The 12,650-nt window shown below is 40.3% G+C and overlaps 1 pseudogene; it reads left to right on the plus strand.

Moving 5' to 3' along the window:
- Nucleotides 1-7,139: 7,139 nt before the first annotated feature.
- Nucleotides 7,140-10,866, plus strand: LOC118835314 (annotated as a pseudogene).
- The last annotated feature ends 1,784 nt before the right edge of the window (nt 10,867-12,650 follow it).

Genomic DNA, 12,650 nt, shown 5'->3' on the forward strand with positions numbered 1-12,650 from the left:
GAAAATCTCTCTGACTATAAATTTTGGAGAAGGTGAATACCTGCATTGATATAGGGAGTATCCTCACCTGGGAGTTAGGAGGATGGACAGAGGTTGTAAATTTTCCCTTGCTTATGTTAATTCCTGCCATGTTAAGCAACCTTTGGGCTTCTCATTTGACATGGCTACAGTTCACTCACTAGACACATATTGATAGACTATTGGAACGTGTCAGAGTGGCACTGCCAGAACAGGCCAACGATCCTCGTTCAGCTCTGGGTGTGGGGAAGGATGGAAGAGAACACAGATAAGGTGGCAGCTTGCTCATTACTTGGTAAGATCAAAATCAAGGGAGTCCCACCAGAAGGGAAAGAAAGGTCTGGCCAGATTTAGAACAGGTGGAAGCAGATCAAGGCATAGCCTGCATACAGGGTAAATATCAGATTAAGACACACAGAGAGACCCCTAGGATGAAGTCTAGAAGTCCAATGATGTCAGATAAACAGAAAACCTGATAAAACAGTAGTACCCTGGTGGCTTAGAATCAACAGCCTAGCTCTTTGAGGCAAGCATGTGGTATTGATAGCCTGACTTTGGAAAGTTTAATTTAATGGGATGCCTGGGTTCAAGCTTGTTCCTAATGGGGGCCAATCTGAGCCAGCTTCAAGGGACTTTGCTTCCCGAGGAGGTCTTAGACCCTTCTCGGGTGGTATCTTCAGCTCTGTAATATCCTCTGTGTCAGAGACACTTGAATGTCTTTCAGGCAAATGGGAATCTCACCCCTGGGCTCACCTCTTCTGGTCTTTGGGCCCTTATCTTCCAGTTTGTACTCTAATGGGGCCCACAAGGGAACTGGAGAATGCAAGGCCTGACAGGCACCACCTAAGATTTTGTTGCTAACAAGAAAGAATCTGAACTAGAAAAGGGGCTTTCACAACAGAAACCTCACTCATCACTGTACTGATGACTGCCTTGATGCTGTCTTGCTGTATTTAGGTAAGGGCCAGATGGTCTGTCAGTATGTAATCAAAGATCCTATGAGTTTGTTTTTATTACTAAAAAGCAATTCCCTTCATTTTAACTTGTGCTTGCAAGGAGGATGTAATTATCTAGATCCTATTAAGGCACTGAAAAAATAGAGGACAAAGTCATCATATTACATAGGATTCTTCTAGGACATTTTATTGCATGTTATTTCTTTAGTGGGGTGCTGTTTCATGTGTGTGTAAAACATTACACTGATAAGTAAGCATATGATAATATTTTGAGAATAAAAAAAGCAACCAAACTTTCTTTGAATGTCAGACCCTGAAGGCATCTTAAGCTGTTCTTCATTGCCCTGTGAATGTACTCCAACTGATGTGGGATGGAGAATATTGATAATAACCATGCAAATGTACATGTGGCCAGGTACATGGGACATAAACAGGCATTATTAATTATTTTTGTGTCCTGGACCCCTTTGGCAGTCTGGGGAAGCCTGTGAATCCCTTCTCAAAATAGTTTTAAATGCATAAAATGAAACATATGGGATTCAGAAGAAACCAAAGGTTAATGAAAATGTAGATCAATTTTTCCCCCATTCCAATTCACTGATCCCCTGCAACCTTTCTATGCACCCTCTGGACCTCAGATTAAGAAACCCTAACCTCAAGTAATACAGGGACTGGAAACCAATACAGTATGATTTTTAGGTTAAATTCCCTTGAGGATTTTATATTTGTATTAGCCTATGTTCTCTTAGCTGAGCAACTTGGGTAGAGGAAGCAATCTGAGGGATGGGGGCAGAGCTGGTAAAAATTTGAGAAACTAGAGATTTCTTTTAAAGATATCTTTAATACTTCTCTATCTGTAACTTGAATCATGTGACATTTACCTTTGGAAATTTGCAGTGAAATCTGAGCCTGGCAGCCTAAAAATCCTGGCTTTTGAGAAGACATTTAAGATAAAAGACTTTCAAATGCCTGAAATAATTAGATATCCAAACTTTTGTTTTCAGCTGTTTTAAGGTGTATGAAAAAAGTTTTTCATAGGCATAGTAAATACATTTTGCCATAACTCAACAATAATAGTAATAATAATTGATATTTATGAGGACTTCAAAATTGTATCTATTTTAATGAAATTTGCATACGATTATATGTAATCATATGTAATCAATACTTGTGAAATATTTAATCATTATATAATGTAATCAATATGTAATGAAACCAATATATACAAAAGAATTATAATTTAAGGCTTTGAGAATAAAACAAAGGCTTTAAATGTTTTTTAAAAATATTTTAATTTTCTAAAATAAAAAGAAATTATTGAGCAGCTACTCTAGGGAATACAAAGGTATATGAGACATTTTCTTTGTCTCATGTCTCCTGCTATCTATGTTCCCCCCACTGTTTGGTGCCAGTGAGTAGCATCCCACTTCCATTTAACCACTTAATCATTTACAAATGGATATTTACTTCAAAGACATAAGCAAGAACAATAAAATTGACATTTTTCCCACACACTTTGGGGGCACACCTTTCCCTATATGATCTTGGTATCTTGGTAAACTTCACATCAGCTACCATTGGGCTGAATGACCAAGGCCATTCCTTGCTCTTCAGGGTAGAGGAAAGCTACCTTTCTTGGCTCTGTATACATTCAGTGCTGAGCTGACTACAAAACTTAGAGTCTGAGCCCTTGGGGCAAGGTAATGCTGGGTTGCCTGGACCCCCTGACACTCATTCCCCTGAGTTTTTCAAGATAACAAGATCAGAATCTCTGATCTCTTCACTTAAACTGAAATAATAGGTAAGGAACCTCGGCTAGATGTCAGTCATAATAAGAAAGTCACCCAGCCTCTCCCCAATGGCATCGTCTCTCACTGGATATTGTCAGTGAAGGGGTCAAACCAAAACTGAATTGCCAAAGAAAATCCTTGGCTGAAGCAGAGGCCAAGGCTGAGGCCAGCTAAGAAGGACCTCTCAGATGGCACCTCTGGTTCCATTTCTACCAAACTAGAACCAGAATTTGTCTATAAATGCAGGGACAGACATGATCAAAGACACATTTTAGGAAGATTAATCTCAGGGTGGCACGCAGGATAAATGGGAGAAATTGAACACAGAAAGGTTAATTGGAAGTTTGTTTAGCAGTTTAAGAGCGAGGTGATAAGAATTTAGATCAGTTTTTAAGTCAGCCAATAGACATTAATCAAATGAGGTGTTTGGGAGTATTCAGGTAAGACTAGCACCTCTGGCTTGCTGAGCCCTTTTCAGGGCTGCTCACCCACTTTTGGTGTCCACCTGGCACTTAGCTCTGCCCTGTGGCTCCAAGAAGTTGTAACATGCACAACAACCACATCCTGGCCAGTCTCAGCAGATGGGCTAAACCAAGTTGAGGCTAACTGATAGGCCTCCACCCCATTGGTGAGTTAAGAGGGATGTCTACCCCAAGCATCTAGTGGAATGGGAAGAGGAGAGCAATTTGCTCCAGTGTGCCTACTATGTGCCAAACACTGCTAAGCACTGGGGATACAAAAAAAGCCAAAAATTCTCTGCACTTCAGGAGTTTACATTCTAATGGGGGAAAATACTTGCAAACAACTATGTACCAACAAGTTACATTTAGGATAATTTGGAGATAATTAACCAAGGGAAGTCATTAGCATTAAAATGGATTGAAAAGCTTTAAGGCCAATAAAAAGGGGGGGGTAGATAGAAAAGGCATTATGAAAGAACAATCAACAGAATTCAGTGACTAATTGGATAAAATGACAAGGCAGAGAGAGGTTGAAGGTAATTCAGAGATTTGAGCCTACTCAAATATTGAGCTAAGAGCTGGAATACCGTTGATAGAGCTAAGGAATTCAAAGAAAGAAAATGAGTTTTGGGAGAATTTGATGAGTTCATTTTTAAAACATTTAGAATTTGAGATAATGGTGAGTAATAAAGGCAGAGATATTCTACAATCAGTTAAGCAACCAATCAACAAGGATATGTTGCTATTCAGTGGTGTCTAACTCTTTATGACCCCATTTGGGGGGTTTAAGATACTAGAGCAGTTTGCCATTTCCTTATCTAGTTCATTTTACAAAAGAAAAAGCTGAGGCAAATAGGGTTAAGTGACTTGCCCAGGATCACATAGCTAGTAAGTATCTGAGGCTGAATTTGAACTCAGGAAGATGAGTCTTCCTGACTGCAAGCCCAGTACTCTATCCACCGTACTACCTAGCTGCCCAAAAACATATATTAAGAACTAGTCATTGGAGCTTGGAAGAGAGATTATGGCTAGAAATGTAGTTTGGGGAATTATCTGTACAGAAGTCTGTAGTTAAAGCCATTGGAGTGGATTGGATCTATGAGGGAAAGTTTATGGAGTGGAGGGAGGAAGACCAAGAACAAAACCTTGGGTAATGCCCATACTTAGGAACTGGAAGGAAGAAAGGGGCCCAACAAAAGAGACAGAGAAGTCATGTTTAGAAGGACAAGAGGAGATTCAAGAGAGTGTGGTGTCACCAAAGCCAAGGGAAGAGAGAATTTCAAAAAGAAAAGAGATGCAATGACAGCAAATGGTCAGTGTGGCAGTTTTTTTGGTCCTGGCTAATGCTAGGCTTTTGGGTTTGACCTTTAGCCATACTCTGAATCAAAACCAGAAATGGGGTAGAGTTTGAAATAGTATTTATCTGGCTAGGAGAAATTACCTGGGTCTGCATGAGGCCAGATTTGTCAGAGCCCTAGCAGAGGCTCTGTGTTGTAGACTGGGCTACAGGATGACTAACACAAGGTATGTTGCAAAGAGTGCCATATGCTTATGTTATCTGAATCTAAGCACTAGACCCATAACCTGGGGTGCTGTGCCCTCTCCCTACCAAAAGGTCCTTCTCAGTGGTCCCATTGGTTCAATCCTATGGGAATCTGGCCTCTAATGAGAAGCATTAGGTTCTTTTTCTCGCACACTTTGACTCATTACATCTCCACCCTGGTACCCTAAGAAAAAAATTGCATAGGTTTGTCAAATTTGGGTTTTGTTGACTCCAAGTTGTGTGATCAACAAGATGGAAGATGAGATATTTTCTCTGATCCCACAATTTCTCAAACCTCTCTGAAACAGAAATTATACACCAAAGAGAAAGTAACTCTAGTTGTCTCCGTGACTTAGGACACCTGGAACACAAAAGAAGGTAAGAAACAACAAACAAGCAAACATAAACTGACATTTACACTGAGCTCACTGTGCTGGGCTGGCTCCCATAAAACCCAGCCCTCTCTCTAGTGCCTTAGAGATCCTTGTTCCAGGCTGCATATGTTTGCTTGGTTAGTCCTTGGTAGAGCATGTAGGGTGGAAGCCTGCTGGAGCCCCAACAAACAGCCAGAGAAAGGCAGTTCTCCAGTGATAGAAGCTTGATGGGAGAGTGGGGGACATGGTCGTCCATGCTGCAAAAAATCTCTTTAAGAGAAAAGAGGAACATAGGGAAAGGGGACAGGATATGAGCTCAAAATAGAGTCCAACACCACCCCACTCCACCCCTCTTCCGAGAGCCTTGGATGCCCAAACTACAACAATCAAATAACCAATGTGGCAGCTCTCTCAACTGCTGGTGTTGGGCCAGAGAACTGAGGAGCAGAGGGAGCAGGGACAGGGCACTGGAATAGGCCACCCTGTGTGAGGGAGGCTGTGTGGCATTCCACTAAGCCCGAGCAAAAAAAGACTCAGAACCCAGCTAGGGAAGGCCAGTTCTGTCTACCCCCCCACACTCCAAATTCATTTTGGGCAGAGATCTATACTGAAAAACTGTGTACTTCCCAGTGTGGGAGGAGGCTAGGACACCTTGAGAGCCAGCCCCCAAGGAAACCACCATCAGAGGGGAAGTAGTCAGACAGTGAATAATATGAGAAAAAAAGGGAAGGGGAGGCTGAAATTGTCAAAGATCTCAGGAAAAAGAAAAATTAAAGACCTTGAAAGTAAGTAGCTAAATCAACAGGGAAAACACTAACAGCAGAAGGAAATATTGCCTCCAGATCCAGTAAATTAGTGCAGCCTTCAAAGAATAAATGTTACAGAACAAAGGAAAATGATCCAACAATTATGGAGAAAAAGGACTCTATGGAATTTGAGGAAAACATGAAACCACAACACACTTCCTGGATGATTTAAAAAAGAAATAAAAATTATGAGAGTAGAATTTATGGTCTTCACAGCAAAAATAATATGCAGTACAGAAACACTGTTGCAATGGCAAGCCTCACCAAAGAAACAAGAGATAACAATAGATTGAGATCACAAATAAATAGAGGTGAAGGACAATCTAGGAGAAGAGAAGCAAAAAAACATTAGAAGAAAATATTCTCAGTATGCAAGCAAAACACGATTATTTTTAAGATAGGATGCATAGATAACTTAGGGACAATAGGTTGTCCAGAAGAACATAATAGACAAAAAAAAATCCTTAATATGAAAATAGAGGAAATAATAGTGAGAACTGTTCAGAACTTCCAAACATAGAAAGTGAAATTCCAATTGAAAGAATTCTCAAGTTGTGTCCAGAAAAAAAAAAAAAACAAGACTGCGAACTCCAAGACACATAGTGATTAAATTTATCAATTTAGTTCAGAAACAACAGGTTCTGCAAGCAATCAGGAAAAAAAATATGCCTTTAAATATAAAGGAAAGGAAATTAAAATAACACAAGACTATTCTACGCTCAGCAGAAAACATGGGAAGGAGGGGAATAACATGTTCCAAAGAACAGTAGAGCTCAGAACGCAGGTCAAGGTCACCAACCTTGAAAATATGAGCTTAGTGCAATGATCAACTTTGATAGACTTAGTTCTTCTCAGCAATACAATTATCTATAAGCAACTCCAAAAGGCTCATGATGGAAAATGCTATCCACATTGAGAGAAAGAATTATGGAGTCTGAATGCACATTGAAGCATACTATTTTCACTTTTTTGTTGTTTCTTTCTCATGGTTTTTCCCTTTTGTTCTGATTCTTCTTTCACAACATGACTAATGTGGAAATATTTTTAATATAATTATACACATATAGCCTACATCAGATTGCTTGCTGTCTTGGGGAAGAGGGAAGGAGGGAGAAAAAATTTGGAACTCAAAATCTTATAAAAGTGAATGTTGAGGCGCTGGTGAAGGGCATGCGGCACTGGCTCATCATCATGGCAGCTGAGACCAAGGCCAGGGAACCCGTGAAGGGGAAGCCCTTTAAGCTTCTAGGGATTTTAGATGTCCAAAATGTACCCTGTGCACAAGACTCTGTCCTCTATGGCTCATTAGGATCTGTTGTAGCTGGCTTTGGGCATTTTTTATTTACTGGTAGACTTAGAAGATCCTGTGACAATGCAGTAGGAGTATTTATTTTGGAAACTTTAGGGTGCTGGTTTCCTTGCAGATATAATTATGCAAAGCAAAGAATCCAGTAAAGAATTGTCCAAGAAGGAATAAAAAACAAGATTTTGTTTGAAAGTGTCCACCTTGATCCTGAAAGAAAACAGATTGGCACCAAAAACAGCAATTATTTTTTTTCATTATTGTTTATTTATTTAATATTTTTAGTTTTCAGCATTGATTTCCACAAGAGTTTGAATTACAAATTTTCTCCCCATTTCTACCCTCCCCCTCTCCAAGATGGCATATATTATGATTGCCTTGTTCCCCAGTCAGCCCTCGCTTCTGTCACCTGGCTCCGCCCCATCCCCTTTTCCCTTACTTTCTTGTAGGGCAAGATAGATCTCTATGCCCCATTGCCTGTATATCTCATTTCCTACTTGCATGCAAAAACTTTTTTTAACATCTGCTTTTAAAACTTTGAGTTCCAAATTCTCTCCCCTCTTCCCTCCCCACCCACCCTCCCTAAGAAGGCAAGCAACTCAACATAGTCCACATGTGTATCACTATGCAAAATCCTTCCACAATACTCATGTTGTGAAAAACTAACTATATTTTACTCCTTCCTATCCTATTCCCCTTTATTTAATTTTCTCCCTTGACCCTGTCCCTTTTCAAAAGTGTTTGCTTTTGATTACCTTCTCCCAGTATCTGCCCTCCCTTCTATCATCCCCCTTTTTTATCCCTTTCCTCATTCTTTCCTGTGGGGTAAGATACCCAATTGAGTTTGTATGTTGTTACCTCTTCAGGACAAATCCAATGAGAGCAAGATTCACTGATTCCCTCTCACCTGCCCCCTCTTCCCTTCCAACAGAATTGCTTTTTCTTGACACTTTTATGCGAGATAATTTACCCCATTCTATCTCTCCCTCTCTCAATATATTCCTCTCTCATCCCTTAATTTGATTTTATTTTTTTAGATATCATCCCTTCATATTCAACTCACCCTGTGCCCTCTGTCTATGTACATACATACATATATATACATATATATATATATATATATATATACATATATATATATATGTATATTCCCTTCAGCTACCCTAATACTGATGTCTCATGAATTATACACATCATCTTTCCATGTAGGAATGTAAACAAAACAGTTCAACTTTAGTAAGACCCTTATGATTTCTCTTTCTTGTTTACCTTTTCATGCTTCTCTTGATTCTTGTGTTTGAAAGTCAAATTTTCTATTCAGCTCTGGTCTTTTCACTGAGAAAACTTGAAAGTCCTCTATTTTATTGAAAATCCATATTTTGCCTTGGAGCATTGTACTCAGTTTTGCTGGGTAGGTGATTCTTGGTTTTAATCCTAGCTCCATTGACCTCCGGAATATCACATTCCAAGCCCTTCGGTCCCTTAATGTAGAAGCTGCTAGATCTTGTGTTATCTTGATTGTGTTTCCACAATATTCGAATTGTTTCTTTTTGGCTGCTTGAAGTATTTTCTCCTTGACCTGGGAGCTCTGGAATTTGGCCACAATACTCCTAGGAGTTTTCTTTTTGGGATCTTTGTCAGGAGGCCATTGGTGTATTCTTTCAATTTGTATTTTACCCTCTGGCTCTAGAATATCAGGGCAGTTCTCCTTGATATTTTCTTGAAAGATGACATCCAGGCTCTTTTTTTGATCGTGGCTTTCAGGTAGTCCAATAATTTTTAAATTATCTCTCCTGGATCTATTTTCCAGGTCAGCGGTTTTTCCAATGAGATATTTCATATTGTCTTCCATTTTTTCATTCCTTTGGTTCTGTTTTATAATATCTTGATTTCTCATCAAGTCACTAGCATCCACTTGCTCCAATCTAAGTTTTAAGGTAGTATTTTCTTCAGTGGTTTTTAGACCTCCTTTTCCATTTGGCTAATTCTTCCTTTTGAGGCATTCTTCTCCTCATGGGCTTTTTGGAGCTCTTTTGCCCTTTGACTTAGTCTATTTTTTAAGGTGTTGTTTTCTTTGAAATTTTTTTTTGGGTCTCCTTTAGCAAGTCATTGACTTGTTTTTCATGGTTTTTTCCACATCATTCTCATTTCTCTTCCCAATTTTTCCTCTACTTCTCTAACTTGCTTTTCCAAATCCTTTTTGAGCTCTTCTATGGCCTGAGACCAGTTCATGTTTTTCTTGGAGGCTTTTGATGTAGGCTCTTTGACTTTGTTGACTTCTTCTGTCTGTATGTTTTGGTCTTCTTTGTTACCAAAGAAAGATTCCAAAGTCTGAGTCTGACTCTGAGTCCATTTTTGCTGCCTGTTCATGTTCCCAGCCAACTACTCCACTCTTGAGCTTTTTGTCGGGGTACGACTGCTTGTAGAGCATAGAGTACTTTGTCCCAAGTTTGAGGGGCTGTGCTGTTGTTTTCAGAGCTATTTCTACACAGCAAGTTCTGCCACAGCAGCACTCCTCCTCCCCCAAGAACCACCAACCAGACCACAACTCAGATCTTAGGCAGGCTCTGCACTCATGCTCTGATCTGCCACTTAATTGCTCCCACCAGGTGGGCCTGGGGCTGGAAGCAACTGCAGCTGTAGCTCTGTAAGCAGCCTCAGAGCTGCACCACCTCTGCCACCCCAGGCGCAGTGGCCGAACTGCAAACTCCTTTCACTCTGTCCCTGAAGTTTTTCCCGCTAACCTTCTCTGTTGTCTTTGGTGTTTGTGGGTTGAGAAGTCTGGTAACTGCCACAGTTCACTGATTCAGTGTGCTGGGGCCTTTTCTGCCTGGCTCCGGGTCTGGTTGGTCTGGGTGCAGCCCACGCTGGGTTCTGTTCTACCCTGCTCCCAGCACAGTTTCAATAGACCTTACCCAGCGACCATCCAGGGTGTCCTGGGCTGGGGCCCTGCTTCCCTCTGCTATTTCATGGATTCTACAGTTCTAGAATTTGTTCAGAGCCATTTTTTATAGGTGTTTGGAGGGTTCTGGGGGAGAGCTTTAGGCAAGTCCCTGCTTTACAGTTGCCATCTTGGCTCCACCCCCAAAACAGCAATTATTAATCTAGGCCAGAAGGTTAAGGAACAACTTATAGCCTTCCTTGAAATCACAGACTATGAGAAAAGTTGATCAGTTGTAGAAACATTTAACAGGACACTTGAAGAAAATGGAAATTTTATTTTAAAAATATCTGCAGCATATAAAAGTGGTTAACATTTCATTGTCTATATCGTAAATTTCAAACCTTTCTGACAATGCAACATAATCTAGGATTTATGAATATTGTGATGGTGAAATAAATGAAAAAATTTTAAAAAGTGAATGTTGAAAACTAAAAATAAATGAATATTTAAAAAATCAAAAAAAAGAAAGAAAATATGAGCTTAAGTGTAAATGAAAAAAGATGGATGTTCAATAATAAAGAGGCATTTGAAACATTCTTAGAAAGAAAACCAGACCTGAAAAGATTACTTACTTTTTGAATACCCTAGACAACAGAAATACAGGAGAGGTGAACACATGCAGCAGCCCAGGACAGCAACAGCAACAGGGTGATAACAGGGATTCTTTCTAAATGTGCATCATGACACAGGGATGAAGGTAGAAGTCAGATATTATGAACAGAACCTAGCTAAACCCTAAATGAAGGTTTTTGTTGTTTTGTTTTGGGGTGTGTGAGTGTGTGTGTGTGTAAACAGCCTTAGACCAACATTTTACACCATACTCCAGAATACATTCTAAATTCACACCTTAACATTAATGATTACACATTTTCTCCAAGAGCACTGAAGACTTGGTAGGAACTTCTTCCAAAGTATAGCTGTCACTGACTGAGAGTCTAAGATCTCCAAACCTCTTGAACTTGCCCTCAGGCCTAAACATAAATATTTTGAGATTGATACATGATCACTCAGGATCAGGCAAGAAAACACAGAGCAGAAAGAGCAATCAGGGGCTCCAGCTTAAGCTCACCTCTTTGCTATAGATGCCATGGTGGATGTGCTATAGATGCCACAGTGGAACAGCTGAGATGCTGTTAGGGTGGAGAAGGGCAAATCCTTCCTTCCATTCAAAGGGACAAAGAACAAAGTGACAGAGGCCAAGTCATGTTTTTTTAGAGGTCTACTGAGTCATTGGCTTTTTCTGTTCAGTGACCAATAAAAGTAGGGGTAGGGGAAGGGAAGAAGCATTTATTAATGTGTAAGGCACTGTACTAAGTACTTTAAAAATGTTATGTCATTCGATTCTCACAACAACCCTGGGAGGTAGACACTGTTATATTTCCATTTTACAGTCAAGGAAACTGAGGCAGACAGAGATTAGGTGACTTTCCTAGGGTTACATGCTGGTAAGTATCTGAGAGGGGAATTTGAACTCAGGTCTTCTTGACCCCAGGCCCAGTGCTATATCCCACTGTACTACATAGCTGCCTAGATGGGATTGAACCTGAATCATTTAATAAAGCATCCTATAGGGCAGGCTGGAAACTGCCAGGGTTTTTGTCCTCCGCAAAGCACCCAAGCTATACCAAGACTTTTAGCTGTGCCTTGTGGCCGGAGTTAGGAAGATACATTCTAGAAATGGTTTGAAAATTTTCCACTCCTATGAGATTGTTCCTGAAAGGCTTTGAGCTTTCACTCTAACATATGAAACTTAATTTATAATTTTTTAAAAAGTGCTATAAAAACAGAGCACTCTAAGCTTTCAAAGGGCATTGAATAAGGAGAGATAGGATTTCATGGTCTAGACCTCAATGGGGGGAGTCAGTCTAGGAGGGATGGGAGGTTAAAAGGATATAATTCTAAGTACCCAGAAAGGAAAAAAATTGCACCAGAAGAAGATGGTGGAATTTTTAGAAGAGTTTAATGTTGTTTATCCTTTGTTTTCGAAGCAGACCAGTGACATTATGGGGTGATGTCTTAACTCATGGGTGAATTGGATTTAAGTGAGGCAGAGTCGCACAAAGTCATCAGCCTCACTTTCTTCCAGAGTCATCAAAGTCCAGTGGCAGGACAAAAGTCAAGATGACTGGCGATGGCCTGGAATGCAGTGGATAACCTTGGTGGCTTTGATGTCTGTCTAAGCTCCAAGCTCTCTGCAGTGTCCGCTTCAGCCACCTTCATCGCTGTTGTAACAAATTGTTTTTATTCCCCCATTCTGCCAGGGGAAGTCTTGACATGTTTGGGATGGGCATCCTCCTAAATCTCTGATGAGTTTGAGGCCTGTCAGTTACCCTCTACCTGGTTTAGGCAGCCTGCTGAGATAGTTTACCAAGGGGAGGTATGATTGCTGTGCATAGGTGAGAGTTGGGTAAATCAGGCCTACCACAAAGGTGGATAAGCAGTCCTGAAAAGGGCT

The sequence above is a fragment of the Trichosurus vulpecula genome, chromosome 1 (assembly GCF_011100635.1).
Source record: "Trichosurus vulpecula isolate mTriVul1 chromosome 1, mTriVul1.pri, whole genome shotgun sequence".
NCBI lineage: Eukaryota > Metazoa > Chordata > Mammalia > Diprotodontia > Phalangeridae > Trichosurus > Trichosurus vulpecula.